General features: G+C 43.4%; 1 non-coding gene across 1 annotated transcript; it reads right to left on the minus strand.

The window, feature by feature from the left end:
- Nucleotides 1-20,688: 20,688 nt before the first annotated feature.
- Nucleotides 20,689-20,795, minus strand: LOC111921381 (small nucleolar RNA R71). The gene has a single exon (XR_002860159.1). It is a non-coding gene; the product is annotated as a small nucleolar RNA R71 (small nucleolar RNA).
- Between the last annotated feature and the right edge of the window lie 3,746 nt (nucleotides 20,796-24,541).

Genomic DNA, 24,541 nt, shown 5'->3' on the forward strand with positions numbered 1-24,541 from the left:
AATGTTTCCATATTGGATGGACCATATCGACATCATTACGAATAGATAAGATTCTATTAAGAATGAGTTGTCATATGGAAAATATGGAAATGTGTCCATATTGAGAATTGAATATTGAAAATCTATGTCTAGATTAGAAACTTTTATGCAAAAGGATGTTCAAAGGAATGTACTTTGAGTGAGAGACATCATATCTAAGGAATTGTCTTGTAACAATGTCCGATAGAGGACTTTGTAATATCATTGGCAATAGTCTTTGTGACTTTGGTGCAGTGACATTACAAAAGGATCATTGCATAGAATGTTAGAATCTAGCATATTCTATAAGTGGCAAGTATTTGATATTCTTACACTTATAAAAAAGGATTTGGAGTTGTGAAATGAGAATGGTTGGAAATGTGTTCAATTTGATCTATTTCACAAAAGTAAGAACCATAGGTAAACATTGTGTGCATGCTAAGAGCATGGGACAAGTGTAATAATTCAAGTAAGAAGTTGATTACCCGAAACGACAAATAATGAGTAATCGATATGGTGATAAATAAAAGGTGTTTTATTTATACTCAAAGGTTTGAGGCCATATGGGATTAGTATTATTCTAGTGTTTCACATTTGCATTTTTTGACTTCCAGAATAATTTAATTGGTTAAGAACAGTCAAATTATTTAAACGGGCCACAGTCGTTCATATGTTGGAAGTAGGTATGAATAAAGACTATCGTGAATTGGTGTGTGAATTGCTGCAACGTTCATGAGTGCTTATGAATATGAATTTGAGCATTGGATTAAACCCACGCTCACTTGGATCACTCCATGAATTGTATCACGAGTGATTGGTGAGACGATAACATCTTATATTCTTGAAACTGAGATGTGTGAGTTGTATCTTGCAAATCGGTTGCACATTGATAATATGTAAGCACACTAGTAACTTGGTGTTATAAAACATATTGTTGTGTGTGATTCGGTGAGTGAGTGCAAGCAAGCATTATATCAAAGTTTATCCGTTACTTTTATCCAAAGTAGGATAAAAGCGATATCTTTGGGCCCCTCGATGATTTAGTGATGAAAAACGTAAATGCTCGGCCGGGCTAGGGCTAATTTGATTTGTTCAATTAGTCAGTCGTCATAAATCGGAATCGAGAAATAGTACAAAGAGAATGATTAGAAATCATGTCTTACGATATCTAGAATGGACGAATATATGATCCCTTATCTAAGGACACGCGTATCTGATAGGATCAGAGTTGACAGTGGCTTTGGAAAGCTACGATTGCAGATCAGGATCTGAAGTCATACGCATAATAGTTATTAGACTTGTCCAAGTGGGAGACTGTTGGATTAGTGTCTAAGTCCATTACTATTTTGGTATGTACTTGACCCGATGGTGCATGATCCTTTTGGGTTGCCTTCACCAAAGCAACCTGATAGGATGAATTATGGAGAGAAAGGATTAAATATGATTTATTAATATATTATGGGGATAATATATTAAAGGAGAAATCATATTGTTTAATTAATATTAGTCAATAATTAATTGGTAATTAGTTTTGTGACTAAAAAAGATTAATTAAACTTAAGGGACTGGAATTGTAATTATAAGATAATTGGAATTTGGGCCATGGATTGCCTTATATTAAGGAGTGGACGAATTCTACGGGGGAAGCCCATAAAAAATCGTCCAAGGCCTTAAGGAAAGGGATCCATGGGTTGCTTAGGGCTTAAGCATCCAAATTAGGGTTTCCTTGTTAGATAACCCTAATGGCCTCCTATATATAGATCTCTTATGTCCTAAAAACGTGGCTAAGACTTGTTCTAGGGTTTCACACGTTTTTGGGAAGCCTCTATCCTCTCTCCTCTTCATCCTCTTGCTTATGGTGTTTGTGAACCATTAGAGGAGTGACAATTGTGACTCTATGCTTTCTAAAGTCAATACAAGGAGATTTGGGATTGTTATTGCTACATAACAATCAAGGTAACATCTTAAACCTATTCTCATGTTAATATGATTACTTGTATGCTAGAATAAGGGTTTATAGTCTTGGATAACTTGCATGTACAATAGAGAAACCTAGATCCAAGCATTAGGGTTTGTATGAGCACATAAGATGTTCTTAGGACCGAAACCCATCAATAACTTCCTTCAGACGCCATCATACTTCGAGCTCCTCTAGCCGCCACGTCCTTGTCGTTGAAGCTAGAGTCCACCACAACCAAATCGCCGGTGAAGTTGGTGCCAACGACGAAGTGCCGCACAAAGATGCCAACAACAGGCTGACGCTGCTCTCCTCCGGTGAAACGTGATGTGTTCGCCATTGTGAACATCGGGTGTGAATCGGAAGCTCTCAGTAAGGATCGCAGCCACCCATATATTCCTTCCTCTTCGTTCTTCGTGTGATTTGGTGTTGTTCACGTTGACAGGAGTTGCCAGTGGCCTTGGGTCACCGTTTCGGTGTTTCCGCTCGTCACCTGCCACCTGCAGTGGCTGGGTTGGGAGTAGTTTGGTGTCTAGCTTGGGTTTGCAAGTTTGTGTGTTTTTTTCTCGGCTAGGGACCAAGAAAGACTTTCGGTGGTGGCTATCATCGCAACCGCCGCTGCTACTGCCGTTTTGGTGTTGCTGCCGCCACCAGGGGGTGGTTGGACGTTTTGAGCTAATAAAAAATCATGTAGGTGTATGTGTTTTGTTGTAGATGGTGTTAATGGTTGGAAAACGGAATAGATATCCACCATGGCCGCCAGCCATGGTGGTTGCCGCCGTGTACCACCACCTGCCACCACAAGGGTGGCTTTGTATGTGTATGTTTATATTAGTGTGTGCGTGATTATGTTACTTAGTGTGTGTTATTTTTAGATTTGCACATTGTAAAATGTAATCGTTACGGAATAATGAAATAGGAAACTCAAACCACCACCATAGGGTGGTGGCTGCCGCCACCGACCGCCGTGTCGGGTGGCAGTATGCTTTGCCTTGTTGTGTTGATTTGGTTGGGATGCTTGAAACCCTAATGGACCTAGTGAAATCATAATGGTCGTAATGAACCCTAATTGGTTATAAGACCTAGCTGTTGGGCCTATTGGGCTAATATGGGTTGGAAACCCTAATTAGGGTTTGGGAAACCCTAATGCCATGAAACCCTAATTGGGATTTATCAGGACCGCATCAGAATTATTTAATGAACTTAAAATATTAATTAATAACCGATTGTAGTTAACCTAAGGCCAAGTGGGACTTAATGGATTAATTCCTTAATGGGTTAAGTAGGGACAGTTAATCTAAATCATCATTTCATGTGAAAACCCTAATTTCACTTGGGTTTATTGTGGACCTTTCTATTGGGCCTTGATGATTGGATTATTAATGGTCCATCCAAGAATAATCATATGGACTAGAATATGTTGATGGGCTTAGGGTAAGACGCATATGGGGGTTTGGGCCTCAATGATTATATGATATTGGGCCACTAGAATATTAAATGTTGGACTTGCATAAATGGTTGGGCTTTTGAATAAGACCATGTAAAGGCTTGGGCCCAATTTGGAAAATTAGGCCATATGTTGGGCTTTGAGTCCTAGTTTGACTTTTGGGTCTATGGATTGGGCCTTGGGTTGGAATAAAGCCAAACTTGGGGTAATGTAGCAATTATCCAAAGTATTACTTATGGTTATGTAGTGGAACCCAATTATTAATTGGGTGATGTTTTGATGTTGATAGTTCGGGAACCTGTCAACCAGCACTAGAGTTTTATCTACGGGACTTCAGCAATGCCAGGTGAGTCTTCTCACCATACCTATGGGTCTAAGGCACCAAAGCCGGCCCATTATGCGATTATGATATAGGTGTTAGTCATTATGTGATTTCATATGATATGTGATTGTGACATTGGATGTAACACCATGTGGGGTAGCCCATGGCAGTCCTAGGTAAAGACCATGTGGCAGAGCCCATGACATTGGATGTAAGACCATGTGGGGTAGCACATGGTAGTCCTAGGTAAAGACCATGTGGGGAAGCCCATGATATTAGATGTAAGACCATGTGGGGTATCCCATGGCAGTCCTAGGTAAAGACCATGTGGGGGAGCCCATGACATTGGATGTAAGATCATGTAGGGTAGCCCATGGAAGTCCTAGGTAAAGACCATGTGGGGTATCCCATGGAATTCTTACAGGTTTTACGTATGCATGGGTTATGTGGTATATGTAGCTTTTATAGCTAATATGATATATGTTATGTGGATTGTATGTGGGGTATGCTCTGGGGAACTCACTAAGCTTTGTGCTTACGGTTTTCAGTTTTGGTTTCAGGTACTTCGTTTTCAAAAGAAAGGAGCCGGCTAGATTGCAGCGCTTCATACTATGTTTTCCACACATGAGATCTTTGGAATTATACTCTGATATTATTTTATGATGACGTGTTTGATTAGTGACACAGTGGTTTTGACATAAGTTAGAATTATGAATGCTTTTATACTGATGGTTTATATAACAACTTAATTAAAAATGAAATTTTGGGTCTTGAATTTTGGGGTGTTACAAGTTGGTATCAGAGCCTTGGTTTGAGGGATTCGGGCACATTCTCGGGTGTGTTTGAACTCAAACTAAGGACTTGGGATGAAAATTTTCAAAAGTAAAATCATTTTATAAAAAAGAAGTTTGAAAAGAGAAAAGAAATTTGAAAAGAACAAGGTGTGTGATGCGTGCAAACAACCGAGCTCAAGTAAGTTTTCCTCAAGATACTCATATATGTTATGATATGTTATGTTATGATAAGATTATGAGAACTGCATGCTAGGTTAGGGCTAAGGATCTAGGATGATGCCTTATATGCCTATTGTATGTGCTTGTAGACTTGCATGCTAGTACTGATAAGTCGGTGATAGGATAGCCTGTTTAGGTTATGCCTGATTGTATGAGCCTTTCAATTGCATGTATAGATTCCTGATTAGAGGATAGAATGGTTTCATTGGAATATGATGGTTAGATTTTCCATTGTCTGAAAGTTGCTTGCTTTGCGCTTTGTGGGACTTTTAGTGATGTGAGTTAGCTATTAAGTGAACATGCTAAGTCACATGGGGCACAGCCTGGATAATCTCAGATTGATGGACTTGACCCTATTGCACTGCTCTCGTTTGAGTCTAACCGTTCTAAGGATGGGTCTTTTACTCGAAGGATTATCTGATCTCTGTTGTATATGGCTATATTCATGAGGTCGCTAGTTGACATTGCTAGTAATCTTTTAGCAGCTGAGGACTGGGTGAGTTCGGGAACCTAGGAAAGCCTAGGTAAGGCCTTAGTGGGTTTAGTTGCACTGTTAGCGAGCATTCAGGGTACCGGTTTGAGGAAGTGACTTGGAGGATTCAGGAGGATTGCTGAGGAAAGTATGGATATTGGAAAGTAGTATTGGGCCCGTACTACTGAAAGCACAGGATCCATACTCGAATCGGTGAGAGTCTTGGGGAATCTGAGAAGCTTCAAGGAGGAGTTTTGACCTGGTTTTGGGATAGAGGATGTTCCAGTTGTTGCAGCTTAGCCATTGGAAAGTGAGCTAGTGAGCGTGACAGGGTGTCAGACCTTGAAGGATATTACTTCCAAGAGTTTGTAGATGCGAGATTGGATTGAAGCGCCCTGGGAAGAGAGGTTCGTGCCAAGTGTGTATAGTAGAGGGTCCGGGGAGGAGACCCATGACTTCTGATCATCAGGCGAAGGGCCAGCAAGGCTGGAGTCAGTGTAGCACGTACGGGAAAGTGCACAAGGGAGTTTGTCGCTCCAAGGGTTTAGGCTGCTACAAGGTAGCGGGGTTGGTCATGTTAGCAAAAGGTGTTAAGGATTCTTGGGTATATTCGAATCCTTGGAATGTCAGTTCAGTATGGTGTTAAGCAACCAAGAATAATATTCAAATTCTGGTTTCGGCTCAGGAGCAGGGCTTGGGCCAGTCGATGCGCGATCGCAGAAGTTTATCTCATTGGAGATTACTCGCGGAGCGTTGGGAATGGACCTCAATGGTCTTTCGTTCAGCCAAGGAAAGGACTTTGGGAGCTCACAGTAGTCGTCTCAGGGCCTGTCGGGCCATATTTGTCGTGGGATAGTTAGGGATTCGTCTGAAACCTAAGGTCTGTAGATCCTTAGAATCCTTTGAGAAGGGAGATACGATGGTTAGTTCCTGACATCAGGATTAGGATTTCGTCAGATGTTCGCGGGTATGTTATCTTTCTGCTACTTTAGATTGGATATTGGGAAATCTTTACCGCTTCAGAATTGTGAGAAAGTTGGATAAGTCAGATCTCGGGTCGGTTTTCTGCTATTTTCTGGGTTATCCAGAATTTTATATGACATCCTGCATGCCGAAAAGACCTTGATGAACGTATAGAGGGGGTGTATCTTGCAAAGTGGGTTCCGCGTGTACCGTCATCATTCTGGATCTTATCAGGATCTATGCAGGAGTGGTGTTCAGAGAATATCAAGTCAGAGTTACAACGATAGTTCTCCAAGGAAGTTAGAGTTCAGTGGTTCTGTCATTGTTCGGGTATGGTCGTCAGCTGGCTATGGAAGAACTTTGGAGTTCAAGCACTATCGTTAATAGGAAAGGATTGGTAGCTTGAACATGGTAGTGCTAGTAGCGGGTGTTAGATGCATGAGTGTTCGTATATTGGATGTTCAAGAGGAATGTACTTTCGCATGGGTTGTGTTTAGTTAGAGTTCAGTGGTGCTGCAAGATTGGAAGTGAGAACGAGGATTCGTCAGCCAGAGTGAGAATTAAGGCCTCCAATGGTCAGCATGAGAGGTGGATTGAGGTGCCAGAATGGACCAGATTTCAATAGTACTCTTCAAGATTTTTGAGAATGTTGATAATTTAGATTTTACTGATAATCGATCATTAGCATTGGTAAGCACGGGTTGTCACCAATGGATCATTAGGAAGCAAGAAGGATCGGGAATCCTTCAACTATCATGAGCCGTGAAGACTTAGCCGAAGCTAAGTGGGGGAGAACCGAGTAGGTATTCAGGAGAGTAATAGGTGTGAAACTTGGAGGAGTTTCGCATCCCCGTCAGAGATGAAGACAGTTTAGTAGTTGTCTGGGTTGGGTATTCGGTGAGTCGGGAGCTTAGAAAATGTTCCAACATTTGGTCCACACTTTTCTTGGCATCAGATAGTATGATTTTGGAACCCAGATTAGAGTTTTATTTAGGACTCAAGTTCGGCTGAGTGTTAGGTCGAGTGTGTGTTCGAATCGGTTTGGAAAGTGTTGTAAGACTGCGGGGGTAGCCGTAGAATTCACTAGCAGTCAGTTAGCATGGGAAGTATTGTAGGACTGAGGGGGTAGCGGTAGCATTCACTAGCGGTCAGATAGTTAGGGCTGTAAACGAACTGAACGTTCAGCGAACAGTTCATGAACCGTTTGGCGGGAAGTTCATTTATGTTCGTTTATTTAATAAATGAACGAACACGAACATAAAATCTCATTTTTTTAGTTAAACGAACAAACATGAACAATGGTCTTGTTTGTTCAATTATATTCGTGAACGTTCGTTTATGTTGTTCATTTAAGTTCGTTTATGTTTGTTCATATAAGTTCATTTTATATTCATATATGCTTAATCGTGTTTGATTACATTACTATATTACATGTTCATATATGTTCAATTATGTTTTTTTTTTATCTTTGTCCATTTACGTTTGTTCGTTTATGTTCGTTTAAATTGTTCACGAACATGAACGAACAAACATGAACAATGTAATTTGTTAAATGAACAAACATGAACAAGAAAACTCATTCGTTTATCCGTTCGTGTTCGTTCATTTGTTCTACTAATTTAAATGAACAAACATGAACAATTAAGTCTCCGTTCGGTTCGTTTATAGCCATACAGATAATGATAGAGTGTCATGAGAATGTTGGTGTAGCCGTAACATTCACTAGGTTGGTAGATGGCATGAGCATGTTGTTGGAACGCAGAAGGAACAATGGTACCCACCAATTCGGGTGTAGCAGTGAGGATATGGAAATCCATAGATTAGGTCTCGAAATTTCCAAGATAGATTGGATCTGGCTGAGACAGTGATAAGCCTGTAGGATCATGTAACATCTGGATTTCCAGGTATTATGTTTGATCGTGTATTTGAGTAAAAGAGAGGGACTCGACAAGTTGACGCTTAGACTCATTGAGTAGGATCGCGTTTGCTGACTGGATTAATGAGCGGACTCGACGAGTCGGAAAGGGGGGACTAGACAAGTCCACGCTGTAGGTTGAAACCCCAAATCTCTAGGCCTGAGTCCTATTTAAAGGACCTTATAGCCCTCTTGTGCGACTACCTGTCCAGAGAGAGTGCCCCTTGAGAGATTGAGCGAGTTGAGAGAGTGATAAGGCCATATTGATCGATTTTGGTGTGTTTTAGCAAGGGAGAAGTTGTTTACAGCAAGAGGAGGTAAAGGGAGCTGTGGATCCAGGGTTTTCAAGTTCAGATCTACACTGTTGAGGTATCAAATTGAACTTCCTGCCTGTTTTGGGTTAAGATCTATGATTTAGGGTTTTCTATAACATTTTAGGGCTTGAAAAGTTGAGTTTATGGTCCCTTGTTGTGTTAGACCTCATATCTGGACCCATAGAGATCCAGAGAGCCTTCCCCATTCTGCTTTATGTTGGTTATGGAGGAAAGAAGACTAGGTTGCCATTTTAGAAGCCATTTCACCAAGGAAAGCCTTGGGTGCATTACATGTGAGTCAAGTTCCGACCTTTACGTGGTTATTGGTCATGGGGAAGTCAAACATATAGTTTAGAGAAGCAGATCTAACCTCAGAAGGTCATTTGAGAGTTGTTATGGGAGCAACTCGCCGAGTCCATAAGTGGACTCGACGATTCGAGTCGGGGTTATCCCGCGATTCGTTGTAGAGTAACCCGACGAGTGGAGGAGGGACTCGGCGTGCCATGTAAGGCTTAGAGGGATTCAGGGGACCCACGTGGACTCACTGAGTCGCCCGAGTGCACTCGACGAGTATGGTCAAAGTTGACTGTTGACAAGAGTTGACTTCATTGACTATTGGGGTTTAGTCAATGTTTGGACTTTTGAGCCATTAGTGGGGTAGAATGGTATTTTACCCTCCTTAGAGAGCTTAGAGAGGGATTATCCTAGTCTTTAAAAGTCATATTGATTAGAGTAATTATTTTATGTGATTAGGTAGAGGCTAGATCAGTATTTCCGAGTTCGAGGGTTTCCGAGTTATCCGAGGTGAGTCTTCTCACTATACTTTACCTAGAGTGGTAATTAGAGTTATGTGATAGAGTATGTTGTATGCTATTATATGATGTGATTTCTATGTGATTATGTGCTATATGTGATTCAGAGTTAGGACCAAAAGGTCCACAAAGTTATGGGACTGGAGGGTCCTACTGAGACACTTTGACCAGAGGGTCATATAGAGTTATAGCCTAGAGTGGCTAATATGTGTTGTATGTGGTATTTTGGGGAACTCACTAAGCATTTCTGCTTATAGTGTTTTGTGTTATGTGTTTCAGGTACCAGTGAGGATCGCGGGAAGGCGCCGACATGATTAGTACACACTATCAGAGTTTTATACGTTTTGATCTTGGGATGTGTTTTTATTGTTTTGACATGTCGTACATTGAGATTTGAGAATATGTATGAATGAAATTACATTTTTAAAAGTGAAAAATTGTTTTGAAATTTACGTTGTTACAAGTTGGTATCAGAGCCTTGGTTTGAGGGATTCAGATGCACCTTCGGGCGCATTTGAACTCAAACTGAGGATTTGAGAAAAAATTTCAAATTAAAACCAAAATTTTTCTAAAAGATTAAAAAGATTTTGGAAAGAACAGAGCAGAGCAGTGTGTTTGATCAGCCAACGCCCGAACGGTGATTTCCTAAAATACCCTTATATTATGTGTTATGAGATATGATATGATATGTTATGCATGTTAGAGTAGGTTAGGTATTCTTATTAGGACTAGAGTAGCCTGATTTGTGATGCCTTAGCCTAGGGGTTTTGCTGCTAGGAGACGCCTGAGAGTGAGTAGGTAGCAACAAGGAGCTTATGAGAGGTCTGCTAGAGAGTAGCCTATGCACAGTGAGAGTAGAGTAATTGGGATTTGGGATCCTAGGAGGAGGACTTGGGGTGAATACTGATGCAGTGTGGACGGTAGTATTGGGCCTGTACTACTAAAGACATCGGATCAGTGTGCAGCCCAAGTAAGAATCCTTAGGGTACTAGGGATCGAGTAGGAATAGGATATCGAGTGTGTGCATACTCGAGCGAGTCTCTGATATTTTGTGTTGTATTTCAAAGACATCATGGTTGGGACACGCCATAGACCAGAGACCAACGGAGTGAGTGATGAGGAGCTCCGCTAGATGATCCACGAGGAGGTGGCTGCAGCGATCCGTGCAGAGATACCAGAGATGTTTAAGTCTATTAAGACCACCCCTGATTGAGACTTTCGACGAGAGATACGCAGTAGGTACTGAGGCTGCTATTGCTACGGCCACTGCGGCTGTTGCTGCTGCTAGACCTCAGGGTGGCGATTCGTTGCTGTTCCGGGAGTTCAGCAACACGAAGCCACCAGAGTTTGATGGGACGCAGGATCCGATTTCTGCGATGAGATGGGTTTCTGACATCGAGGGATGCTTCTATATGTGTTCTTGTCCGGAGCATCTGAGAGTTTGGTTTGCACTGAACCATCTTCGTTTGGGAGTGAAGGACTGGTGGAAGTTTGTGACAGTGCACTATTCTTCTGCAGAGCTTGCCGCGGTGACCTGGGAGAGGTTCACCGTTATGTTTCGTGATGAGTACGTTCCCCCGATGGAAAGGGAACGTTTGGCCCAGGAGTTCTTGACCCTCAAGCAGGGTACCGAGTCTGTTACTGTGATCACCAGGATGTTCCATGAGAGGGAAATGTTCAGCCCTGAGCATGTGTCTTCCGAGCAGGCACGCATGAGTCGGTATTTGAGCATTTTGAGGAGAGACATCCGCGAGTTCGTGGTAAACTCGTCGTACCGGACATTTGCCGAGCTTCAGGAAAATGATCGGAAGAGGGAGATAGAGCTTGAGACTCAGGCTAGGGAGGAGGCAGAGCCTCAGGCGAGGGATCGGCGATCGGCTTTGTCCCAGCCGACAGCCAAGCAAGCCAAGCCCGCCGATTCGAGAACAGGGAACCAGAAGGGCCGCACTTGTGGCAAGTGCGGAAAGAGTCATGAGGGGATTTGCAGAGAAGGGTCTTGCTACAAGTGTGGCAAGGAGGGGCACATGGCCATGGATTTCCCCAAGGGGTTTGCAATCTGTTTCCACTGCAACCAGACCGGACACCGGAAGGCCGAGTGTCTGCAGTTGCGGTGATCATCACTGGGATCTGCCCCTGCTACTGTACGAGCTACCGAGAGTCGTCCGGTGAAGGCCGCGGCACCGAAGGCATGAGGAAGAGCCTTCTAGTTGACAACGGAGGAGGTCTGCGCAGCGCCCAATGTCGTGGCTGGTATGTATTCTTTCATGTATTCAGTTGATGTTTGAGATATTGTGCTTATATTATGATGTGCGTAGGTAATTTTCTTGTGAGTTCTGTACCTGCCTTGGTGTTATTTGACTCGGGTGCGAGTCGATCTTTTGTATCATTAACTTTCAGTCAGCACATCGGTATCAGTCGGGAGGCGTTGAGTCGACCTCTGCTAGTTTCCATAGCTGACGAGAGAGCGGAGTATGCCACTGATGTGATTTGAGGATGTGTACTCGAGATATTTGGCGTTGCGTTTCCAATTGATTTAGTCCCGATTGTGATGGGAGATGTTTGTGTCATCGTGGGCATGGACTGGTTGAGCAGGTTTGGAGCGGGTATCAACTGTGAGCGATAGCTGGTGACCATATGAGACCCTAGTGGGGGAGTGCTTACGGTGTACGACGAGGGTACCTGTTTTGGGTCAGCGTTTTGTTCGGCCGCTAGAGCGAGGCAGAGCCTATAGCAGGGCTGGAGTGGGTTTCTGGCCTATGTGATTGATACGAGAGTAGACGCAGAGAGGCATAGATCGGTCGATGAGGTTCCGATAGTGTGGGAGTTCCCAGATGTTTTCCCCGAGGAGTTGTCGGGTGTGCTTCCTAAGAGGCAGGTGGATTTTCGCATTGACTTGGTTCCGGGAGCAGCGCCTATTGCCAAGGCACCCTATCGCCTGGCGCCACCAGAGATGCAAGAGTTATCCTCACAGCTGCAGGAGCTGCTGAGGAAGGGGTTTATTCGGCCGGGTAGCTCACTGTGGGGAGCGTCGATCCTTTTTGTCAAGAAAAAGGATGGTTCCCACCGGATGTGCATTGATTACCGGGAGTTGAACAAGTTAACGGTCAAGAAACGTTACCCCTTACCGAGGATCGATGATTTATTCGATCAGTTACAGGGAGCGTCTTGGTTCTCCAAGATCGATCTAAGGTTTAGATATCATCAAATGAGAGTGCGTGATGAGGATATCTAGAAGACGACGTTCAGGACTCGCTATGGACATTACGCGTTCCTAGTGATGCCTTTCGGACTCACCAATGCACTGGCGGCATTCATGGATCTCATGAACAGAGTGTGCAGACAGATGTTGGATCATTCGGTGATAGTGTTCATTGATGATATATTGGTGTATTCGAGATCCAGAGAGCGGCATGAGGAGCATTTAAGAGAGATCCTTAGAGTTCTAAGATCAGAGAGGCTTTACACCAAATTCTCCAAGTGTGATTTCTGGTTACGAGAGGTCCAGTTCCTAGGATATCTCATTAACCATAAGGGGATATTTGTCGATCCGACCAAGATTGAGGCGGTGATGAGTTGGTAGGTGCCGAGATCCCCCACCGAGATCAGGAGTTTTCTGGGCTTGGCCGGATATTATAGGAGATTTATTAAGGATTTCTCTAGGATTGCTGTTCCTCTCACCAGGTTGACTCGGAAGGGCGTGGCTTTCAGTTGGGGCCTAGAGCAGCAGGCCTCATTCGAGACACTTCGCCAGAGATTATGCGAAGCCCCAGGGTTAGCCCTTCCGGAGGGGATGGAGGACTTTGTGGTGTATTATGACGCATCGATATCGGGATTGGATGAGGTGCTGATGCAGAGAGGGCACGTGATAGCATACACATCAAGGCAGCTGAAGCCTCATGAGGCGAGGTATCCTACTCACGATCTGGAGTTGGGGGCTGTGGTGTTCGCCCTCAAGATCTGGTGTCACTATTTGTATGGGGTTCGGTGTACCATATACACGGACCACAAGAGCTTGAAGTATCTGATGGATCAGCCCAACCTGAATATACGCTAGAGGAGATGGTTGGATGTGGTAAAGGACTATGAGTGCGTGATCCTGTACCACCCGGGAAAGGCTAATGTTGTATGAGGTTAACAGTGATGACTCCAGTGTTGGACACCATTCGGGAAGCTTAGGTAGAGGCCATGAGACCGGAGAACCGCAAGTGAGAGCAGGTGATCGGGCAGATATCTGAGTTCATTGCCGATAGTCGAAGGTTATGACCTTTCAGGGTCGGATTTGGGTGCCATTTAAGGGCGGGGCAGGTACCATTCTGATGGAGGAGGCACACAGATCGAGGTTTTCGATCCATCCCGGGGCCACTAAGATGTATTTGGACCTGAAGAGAGACTATTGGTGGCCCTGTATGAAGAGGGATGTTGCGTGGTTTGTGGAGAGGTGCTTGACCTGTTGTAGGGTCAAGGTCGAGCACCAGTGGCCGCATGGCAAGTTGCAGCCACTTGAGATTCCCCAGTGGAAGTGGGAACAAATTTCTATGGATTTTATCAGAAAATTGTCGAGGACTGCGAGAGGTGTCGATGCAATTTGGATGAGCATTGACCGGTTGACGAAGAGCGCTCATTTCCTTGCTATCACTGAGAGCTGTTATGCTGAGAGGCTGGCAGAGTTGTATGTGAGAGAGGTGGTATCATGGCATGGAGTACCGATCTCGATCATGTGGGATCGAGATGTGCGTCTCACTTCCAGGTTCTGGAAGAAATTCCTTGAGGAGTTGGGTATGAGGCTGCATTTCAGTACTACATACCACCCATAGACGGACAGTCAGAGTGAGCAGACGATTTAGACGCTTGATGACATGCATAGGGCATGTTTGTTGGACTTCGGAGGAATTTGGGACACGTATCTGCCATTGGCTGAGTTTTCTTATAACAAAAGCCACCATTCGAGTATCGGTATGTCTCCCTTTGAGTTGTTGTATGGGAGGAAGTGTCGGACTCCCATCTGCTGGGGAAAGGTCGGGCAATGAGTGTTGGGTAGCATTGAGTTAGTGCTTCAGACAACTGAGCAGATACGGCAAGTCAGGCAGAGGTTGTTGACAACTCAGAGTCGCCAGAAGAGTTATGCGGATAGGCGATGATCCGAGCTTGAGTTCCACATGGGAGACTACGTACTCCTGAAGGTGTCTCCTTGGAAAGGAGTGATCCGATTCAGGAAGAGGGGCAAGTTGGGGTCCCGGTACATTGGTCCGTTTAGGGTGATCGCAAGGGTGGGCAGGGTAGCATACCATTTGGAACTACCTTTGGAGTTGAGCCTGATTCATGATACCTTCTACATGTCTCAGTTGAGGAAGTGTATAGCCGATGAGTCGGCGGTGGTGCCATTAGGAGATATTCAGGTGGATGCGAGCCTGAATTATGTTGAGAGGCCGGTTGCGATTGTGGATTGAAAGATCAAGGTTCTGAGGAACAAGGAGGTGCCCTTGGTTCAAGTCCAGTAGTAGCATCGGAGAGGGTCCGAGCTGACTTGGGAGCTGAAGTTGGAGATGCAGGAGCAGCATCCAGAGTTGTTTGCGGAGCAAGACTTCGAGGGCGAAGTCTGATTCTAGTGGGGGAGAATTGTAACATTCGGATTTCCAGGTATTATGTTTGATCGTGTATTTGAGTAAAAGAGAGGGACTCGACGAGTTGACGCTTAGACTCGTCGAGTAGGATCGTGTTTGCTGACTGGATTAATGAGCAGAATCGACGAGTCGGAAAGGGGGGACTCGACAAGTCCATGCTGTGGGTTGAAACCCTAAATCTCCAGGCCTGAGCCCTATTTAAAGGACCTTATAGCCCTCTTGTGCGGCTACCTGTCCATACAGAGTGATAAGGCCATATTGATCGATTTTGGTGTGTTTTAGCAAAGGAGAGTTGTTTCCAGCAAGAGGAGGTCAAGTGAGCTGTGGATCCAGGGTTTTCAAGTTCAGATCTACATTGTTGAGGTATCAAATCGAACATCCTGCCTGTTTTGGGTTTAGATCTATGATTTAGGGTTTTCTATAACCTTTTAGGGCTTAAAAAGTTGAGTTTATGGTCCCTTGTTGTGTTAGACCGCGGATCTGGACCCATAGAGATCCAGAGAGCCTTCCCCATTCTGCTTTATGTTGGTTATAGAGGAAAAAAGACTAGGTTGCCATTTTAGAAGCAATTTCACCAAGGAAAAGCCTTGGGTGCATTTCATGTGAGTCAAGTTCCGACCTTTACGTGGTTATTGGTCGTGGGGAAGTCAGATATATAGTTTAGAGAAGCAGATATGACCTCAGAAGGACATTTAAGAGTTGTTATAGGAGCAACTCGCTGAGTCCATAAGTGGACTCGACGAGTCGAGTCGGGGTTGCCCCGCGATTCGTTGCAGAGTAACCCGACGAGTGGAGGAGGGTCTCGGTGTGCCAAGTGAGGCTTAGAAGGATTCATGGGACCCACGTGGACTTGCCGAGTCGCCCGAGTGCACTTGACGAGTCTGGTCAAAGTTGACCATTGACTAGAGTTGACTTCGTTGACTATTGGGATTTAGTCAATGTTTGGACTTTTGAGCCATTGGAGGGGTAGAATGGTATTTTACCCTCCTTAGAGAGCTTAGAGAGCGATTAGCCTAGTCGTTGTATGTCGTATTGGTTAGAGTAATTATTTTATGTGATTAGGCGGAGGCTAGATTAGTATTTCCGAGTTCGAGGGTTTCCGAGTTATCCGAGGTGAGTCTTCTCACTATACTTTACCTAGAGTGGTAATTAGATTTATGTGGTAGAGTATGTTGTATGCTATTATATGATGTGATATCTATGTGATTTTGTGCTATATGTGATTCAGAGTTAGGACCAAAAGGTCCACAGAGTTAGGACCAGAGGGTCCACGGAGTTATGGGACTGGAGGGTCCCACTGAGACACTTTGACCAGGGGGTCATACAGAGTTATAGCCTAGAGTGGCTAATATGTGTTGTATGTGGTATTTTGGAGAACTCACTAAGCATTTCTGCTAACAGTGTTTGTGTTATGTGTTTCAGGTACCAGTGAGGATCGCGGGAAGGCGCCAGCATGATCAGTGCACACTATCTGAGATTTATACGTTTTGATCTTGGGATGTGTTTTTATGGTTTTGACATGTGGTACATTGAGATTTGAGAATATGTATGAATGAAATTAAGTTTTTAAAACTGAAAAATTGTTTAGAAATTTACATTGTTATAGATCACCCCTGCAGTTATGAGATCAAGGGAGTAATGGACTGTGTAAGGTCATTTGGTACATTAGGCTACCATTGGTCGGGTAGCAATCACTTTTAGCCTTGGATTCAGTAACGTCAGGATTCGACGTATGGACCCGATCAGTTGGATCATGAGGTTGTTAGAGCTACAGTGGCATGATAACTAGTGGCAACTAGTTCCAGAGAAGGATTTCGTTCAGAAGATGTGTGAGTCGAGTAAGTAGGGAGCCCTTTGGCTCCGCATCCGGTCCGGATGTCGATTTTTCATATGATTGGTTAACGAATTGAGACCAGGAGGTCTCGTTAGATTTTGGAAAGCAGCCAGGTGGCAACATACTGCTTCAGGCAGTTCAGTGTTCGAGCAGTTTCTGCGTTTTGGGCAGTATTAGTATTTGTGTTTTGGATTGCAAGTATGGATGGAATAACAGATTGCTTGGGTTATTCTAAGTCAATTGCAGCGGGATTATCTAAGCCTTAGCCGAGTATAAGTGATCTGTAGAGGAAATTGGGCTTGTCACCGAGATTTATAGTGGGAACCTCGAGTTATTAGAAGTTGAGTAGTCGGTAGAAGAATAAAGTGGACTGGGTCCAATAATAATGATTCAATATGAGTGGTCTTCCAGGGATTCAGACCATCTCGAGACAAGATATTTCAGACGGAGTAGATGTGATCTTGTTGCGAGAAATTCGTTCGGCTGCGGATCTTAGGGCTTCGTTAGGATTGGTCACGGCTACCCTGGGAAAGCTAGGGTGTGCCTAGGATGGTAACCATGTTACTAGAATGGTTGAGCCGGTAAGGAATAATTTCAAGGACGAAATCTAACTTAAGTGGGGGAGAGTTGTAACACCCCGTTTATTTAATAAATAAATAAATTAATGATTGTGTAATAGCCCTGCAATCAATAATTATACAGCAAGGTTACAATTTTAGAAGTCGGGGGTTAAAAGTGTCAGTTCCACATTAGTTTTGTAAATAATTATGAGGGCAGGGGCTATAGGGTAACTTCTAGGACTTCATTGAAGAGATTTTGGAGGCTAAGGGACTAATTTGTGAATTATTAGGACTTTATTAAGAACAATTTGTAGAGGAGGGGCATAATGGTAATTATTGGAGCTGATTTGAAAAGATCCCAAGGGGGAGGGACTGAACTTGTAAAAATGGTCAAAGTTTTCAGTGGAGCGGGATTTAACCCTATGACTTCTTTTTCTTGTTACATTACTTAAACCCTAATCCCCCACATAACTTCCTTCAGCCGCTACCATACTTGGAGCTCCTTTAGCCGCCGCCTCCTTGCCGTTGAAGCTGGAGTCCACCGCAACCAAATCGCCGGCAAAGCTGCTGCTAGCGACAAAGTGTCACACAAAGATGCCAGTAGCAGGCTATCGCTGCTCTCCTCCGGTGAAAAGCGCTGTGTTCGCCAATGTGCACGTTGGGTGTGAATCGGAAGCTCTCGGTAAGGATCGCAGCCACCCATCTATTCCTTCCTCTTCGTTCTTCCTGTGATTTGGTGTCGTTCACATCGACAGGAGTTGCCGGTGGCCTTGGGTCACCGTTTCGGTGTTTCCGCTCATCACCTGCCACCCGCGGTGGCTGGGCTGGGAGTAGTTCGGGGTCCAGCTTGGGTTTGCGATTGTATGTGTTGTTTGCTCGTCTGGGTACCAAGAAAGACCACCGCCACCACCGTAAGGTGGTAGCTATCATCTCAACCGCTGCTGCTACTGCCGTTTTGGTGCTGTTGCCGCCACCGTGAGCCACCAAGGGGGTGGCTGGATGATATGGGCATATTTAGTTATAAAATTCATGCATTATCTTCATACTTTTTGTTGTTTTTGTCTCATTTAATGAACCAAAGGTGCTTAATTAGCTTAAATATTTCATTTTCAGTAACAAAGACATGCTCAGGTGGAAAATGAAGCGGAATTGGCGATTGGACGCTCGGATCTTGGATTTTGAAGAAAGAAGGACGTTGCTGGACAGCTTGACCCCTCGTCAGTGTTTTGGCCATATCTCATGAACTGTAACTCTGATTGACGAGATTCAAATTTTCTGAAAAGTAGACACAATTTCGGACGACTTTCGTGTTTTGAGAAAATGCTGATTCGAAACGTACTCGGCGAGTAGGGTCGATTACTCGGCGAGTTGTATCGAACTTTCGTGATTCTGGACCCGCTGACTTGCCGTACACGGGTTTTAAGTGACGGACTCACCGAGTAAGTCACTGGACTCGCCGAGTAGCCTCTGTTTTGTGAAAATCTATATAAAGAGACTTTCAGATCGATATCATAGCATGGAGAGAAACCCTAGGAGGCTGAGAAACGATTGGAAGTGCTGCTAGGTCGTGAGGGACTGAAGAATCAACCCTACATTCAATTGTGAAGAGAATCAAGACAATTTTGGTTTATTCTTAGTAACTTTTTGATTTGAATCATGTTTACATACTTTGATTTCGTTTTTGAGTTTATGTTTACTGCAATCATGAGCTAAAAACTTATTCTTTTGTTAGGGTAGACAATTTTGTGAACATGGATTGATTATTTGAGTAGGATTAATTTTAATTGGTAATTATGTTTAGTTAAGCTTGTTAAAGAACCTTATGTGTTGACAATAACTATTCTTCTGTTAATAAATCAGTAATTAAGTTGTATGAACATCTCTTAGTTATTAATTTCATATGATTTATTGTGACCACATAGTTGTATGTCTAGGAATAACGATCGTGAAACTAGAATTAACTAGAAGATAGGTAAGTTAATGTGTAAGCTTGTTGGATGAACATCGACAAGAGGTTAATTGAATGGCCAATTTAGTTAACCACTACAAGTCTTACTTAACCCGAATCAATAATATAGGAAACCCGTTAATTTAGACAACTGGCCATTGCTTGAGTTAATTTGTTTTCTAAGAATTTGGAATAGTGAACGTGAACCTAATTATCTTAATCGGTAGCCAATGAAGAATTAATCCGATACATTAAAATCATCCATGGGAACAAATGAGTAGTACCTAAATAGAAGTCCTCTTTACTATTGAATTTAGTTGGTAATTAATTGTTTTAGTTGCTAGTTATTCTAATTAAGTTTCTAGTCTTGTAAAACTAGAGAAAACCCCCTTTTTGTTATTTGTTTTATTTAGATAATATTAGCATTTATTTTAATTGTTTACCGTTCCCTGTGTTCGATACCCTACTTGCTTGAACTATATTACTAATCGATAGGTACACTGCCTTTCGTGTGTTTATTTTGTGTCTAAGTTAGTAGAATTAAAACTAGTTGGTTTTACACACATCAAGTTTTTGGCGCCGTTGCCGGGGAACGGCGCATATTATTAGTTTTTTTAGTTGCATTAGATTAATCGGCCCTTTTTGTGGAATAAAATCTGCAAAAAGTTTAATTGGTTATTTATTTTATTTTTTTGCTAGCTTATCTTAGTTTAATTTTTTTTTTCACAGCGTTCACGACGTGAGATTTAGTACACTCACGACGTGAAATCTGAGAGTTCATTTTTAGTTTTTCTTATTTTAGTCCAGTTTTACGTTTTAGTTTAGCAAGTTGCAGAAGTTAATGACCAGAGGCTCAAACACGCCCTTGGTGCCACCACTAGAAGATCCCGAGTCTGCAATTCACAAGAAAAAGACGCCCTTGCAAGAATTGAAGTCAGATTTTTCAAGGAAGTCGGGAAAGAAAACATGAGAGTCAAGTTCATCCTCGAGGCACAAGAGCAATATTGAGCACTTTGATCAGACGCCCGTCCAAACCGAGTCCGAATACGACACCGAGCCAGAATTTGAAGAACACACAAGCGAACCCGAGAACGAGCCAAGGAATGAGATGGCAGAAATTGAAGAAATGTCCATGGGAGCTTACAAGAAGCGGATCCGAGAAGATATGGGTCCCGGTTTAGTCCAACCCGCAATACCTGCCACTGCCACATTCGAGCTGAAGGGACACATATTGACTGCCCTGAAGGACATCCCATTTTTCGGGAAAGATCATGAAGATGCTTTTAAGCATCTAGATGAAGTCAATGACATTGCAGACTACTTCAATGTCCCAAATGTCAGCAGAAACACAGTCTTGCTTAGGATGCTTCCCATCACTTTCAAAGGAGCTGCTAAGGAGTGGTTAAAAGCACTCCCACCGGGTACAATCACCACTTGGGCTCAAATGCGTGAGAAATTCCTGGATCAGTTTTGCCCACCATCTAAGATAGCCAAACTCAAGAAGGCAATACCCAACTTTGAGCAACAGCCGGGGGAGTCACTATACGAAGCATGGAAGCGGTACAAGGGCTTACTTAGAAATTGCCCTCAACATGACCTAAATGTGTAGCAAGAGATGTTAATCTTTTATGATGGGGTCAACGTGATGACAAGACAACTCCTTGATTCTCAAGGACCTTTGACAAAGAAAAATCCAAGGGAGGTCAAGGAGCTAATTGAAGAATTCGTGAAACACTCCCGCGAATACCACAACCCGAGGCAAGAAGGAATCAAAGGCGGAGGAGGGTCCCAAACTGAAGAAATAGCAGCGGTCATGGCCATGTTAAATAATATGAACCGTAGGATAACACAGATGGACCAGTCGATACATGCCATAAGAGTGGGTTGCGAGAGATGCAGTGGTCCAGACTTAACAAAGGACTGCAATGTAGATGATTATGGGAACAGAAAGGCTCAAGTATGCTACTCTAGTAGGGATAAATTTGATGAGGACTGGAGGAAACCGAAGAAGGAGTGGCTGCCATATGAGGAGTATAAGAAGCAAAAAGAAGAGAAGTATAGGTAGACAGGTCGAGGCCTCTATCAAAAGGAGCAACCACCAGCCGAGAAGAAACCCGACCTAGAGACCATTTTAATGAAGTTTATGGAAGCATCGGAAAAGCGACACGATGCCACTGATTCTGCTATTCTGGAACAACAAACTTTGATAAAGAATCAGCAAGCCTCCATCCATAACCTTGAAGTACAATTTGGTCAACTAGCAACTCTAGTTCATGAAAAATTGTCCCCGAAGAATCCCGAAGTAAAGAACCAATCTCATGTAATGGCCATAGACACCGAAGAAGAAGCCATCTCGGAGTTCCTGGAAGCATTGGAAGAAGAACCACGGAAGCCCGATCAAAAGATGAAGAAGATCAAGCTCGAAAATCATGAAGCTGCTGAGTTCCAGAATTCACGACGTGAACCTTATATGTTCACGACATGGGCCCGTCATGAACAGAAAAATTTTGCAGTCAGTTCGGTTTATAAGCCGAATTTGCCTTTTCCTTCCCAAGCTACCCTTAGTCCACTGGAGAGAGAGCATAGAGAGTTTGTCAAGCATGTGAAGGGGATCCCGATTAATACCCCCTTTGTCGAGTCCTTATCTAAAGCTCCCGAGAACCAGAAATTACTGCAAGACTTGATAGACACTCGAAGGCAATTAAAGAAGCAGTCTATAGTGATTCTAAGTGAACAAACTTCAAAAGTTGTGTTGGGAGAAACACCAGAAAATATGGGGGATCCTGGACGCCTCACTCTTCCATGTGAGTTTGGGAATAAAATGAAGGTTAATGCTTTAGCCGATTCTGGGGCTAGCATTAATCTGATGCCTTTTTCATTTTATCAAAAATTGGAGATTTAGAAAATGAAGACTACTAAAATGAAGATTCACATGGCGAATCGTTCGGTGACACAACCCCGAGGCATAGTGGAGGATATTTTGGTAAAAATTGGAAAATTTATTTTTCCGATAGACTTTGTAGTCTTGGACATGAAAGAAGATCCGAATGTTCCGATAATCCTTGGTCGGCCATTGCTCAACACTGCTGGTGCCCTTGTTGATATCCGCGAGTCTAAGCTAACTTTGAGGGTTGGAGATGAACAAGAAGTCTTTGGGATAAAGGATGACTTTCAAGAAGATAAAGAAGAGGTGTTCACAATTAATGAAGAGAATGAACTAGAAGAACTGGAAAAGCTTATGGAAGAAGAGATAAAGGCAGTTCATCAAGTCAAAAGGACAAAACCAAGGGCATCTATTCCATATTTGATTGAAGTCATAGCTTACAAGAGCCCGCCTTCTTGGGTAAGCAAAGAGGAAGAGGAAATAACAAGTGATGAAGAGGAGGTCACTTCAAGAGTAACAAGGCCGGTGGTGAAAGAGAAGGAGAATGACATAAAGTGCAAGGAGGAACCCAAGGGCACAAAACGCAATCTTGAAGAAGAGGGAAGAGCTAAAAAGGACAATTCAAAGAAGGCATATAAAAGGCGAGTTCAAGATTACAAGAGGCGGTTCAAGGAACAAAAGATCTTGGTGGAGGACTCTTCCGAAGGCTCAACGTAGGAGGCACGGAGTCCAGCTCAAGACTCCAAGAAAAAGAAGCGCTTCTCGGGAGGCAACCCGAGTTTGGTTTGAAATTTTTTTTTCTTTCTTTTTGCATTTTAGTTTTGAAAACTTAGATCGAGTCATCCAACTCTATTAGAACAAAATGTGGGGACCTTAAAACGGAAGTAGTAATAATTAAGAACTTAGTTCAAACTCAAAAATTGATTGTCCATACTTTATTCACGACGTGAATAGTTAGCCGTTCACGACGTGAATTGTGAATGAACCGGACACATAATCCATGATATGGCTTAACCCATTAGACTAGCAAGCCCAAGATCAGTCCGTGAGTACATGGCCCAAACTTAAGCCCAGACACTATTCACGACGTGAATCGTATAGAATTCACGACGTGAATGTTTAAAAGTACGGGACCACATGATAAGTCCCTGGAAACCAGTAAACCCTTTCATTTGTTTATTGTTCACGAAGTGGAAACAGAAATTGGTCCCCCTTGGTCCCCATTGCTGCGAATTTAGCCGACAATTCTACTAATCACCATTGTGCTTACGTAATACTTCCAACAAAGGTACCAATTATTGATTATTAAGTTTAATTTTTGGTTCTAGTAGAGGAACTTAGGGTTAGGGTTTGTTAAATGACGAAATTAATTCTTTACAGTTCGTAAATAACCTTGGAATGTTCATGTTAAGTGTTTGGAAGTGGTATAGGAGTAAAACCCAAGGATATTTTGACTGGATTTTCCCCGATTGTTAAGATTCTGCCTTCTGCGGCTGCGAACTCACGACGTGAATCTTACATGATTCACGATGTGAATTCTGGGGCTAAACAGAATTCATTTTTCTTCTATGTTTGATTTGTGGATATTTGTTTTGGCTGTTTCTTTTTCGTGTTTTTGCAGGAATGGCTCCAAGAAGAGAGGTTCCAGCTGGGGTTGCGGGTTTGCACCCGTTTTACAATTTTCCCGCGACAATGGCCCGTGATGTTTTGACCTGTTGGAACAACAGATTGGGGTGACTTTACAACAGGGAAATTGCAGTTGCTCCAACAGTCAATTGGACAAGATTGAGGGAAGTAGGGCTCGTAGACCGGGTGGGCCCGTCCTTGACAAAGATATTTATTGGAGATGGGTATTCGTTCACCTGTTCTGGTTGGCAAAATTTGTTCCGGGTGCAAGAGCGGGTCTACAAGGAATTTTGTGTCGAGTTTTTCGCAACGGTGACATTTCAGGAAATGGTCCAAGATCCACATTGGCCACAGGCGTTGGTATTTCGATTGGGGGGTGAGTATCGGGAGTGAAGCCTAGTTGAGTTTGCTTGGAGAGTAGGACTGTATGATCGGCAGGAGGCTATGACTCCCGAGTTTGGCATGTTTTTGGGTGGGGCTGCTAGCGGATATGCGGAGGGTGTCACGGGATATTCTTTTTGGCATAACATTGCCTCCGGGATGTTTAAGTCCGGAGTATCTCCTGAGAGCAGTATTCGGTCCCCGATCCATTGTTTACTCCACCGGTTCATTACCTTTTCCATCAACCATAAGAGGCATGGAGACAAAGTGACTAAGCAGAACTTATTTTTCTTATGGTGCATCTTACAGCCTGGTGTCTGTTGCAACATCCCGTATTTTCTAGCCCGTTTTCTGGTCGGGTCTGCCGCGAGTTCGCGCCCTGGGAGCCCTATTTGTGGGGGGCATTTTGTTACTCGTTTGGCCCGTTCTTATCATCTAATTGTTCCCGATATTA

The sequence above is a fragment of the Lactuca sativa genome, chromosome 4 (genome assembly GCF_002870075.4).
Source record: "Lactuca sativa cultivar Salinas chromosome 4, Lsat_Salinas_v11, whole genome shotgun sequence".
Taxonomy (NCBI): Eukaryota; Viridiplantae; Streptophyta; class Magnoliopsida; order Asterales; family Asteraceae; genus Lactuca; species Lactuca sativa.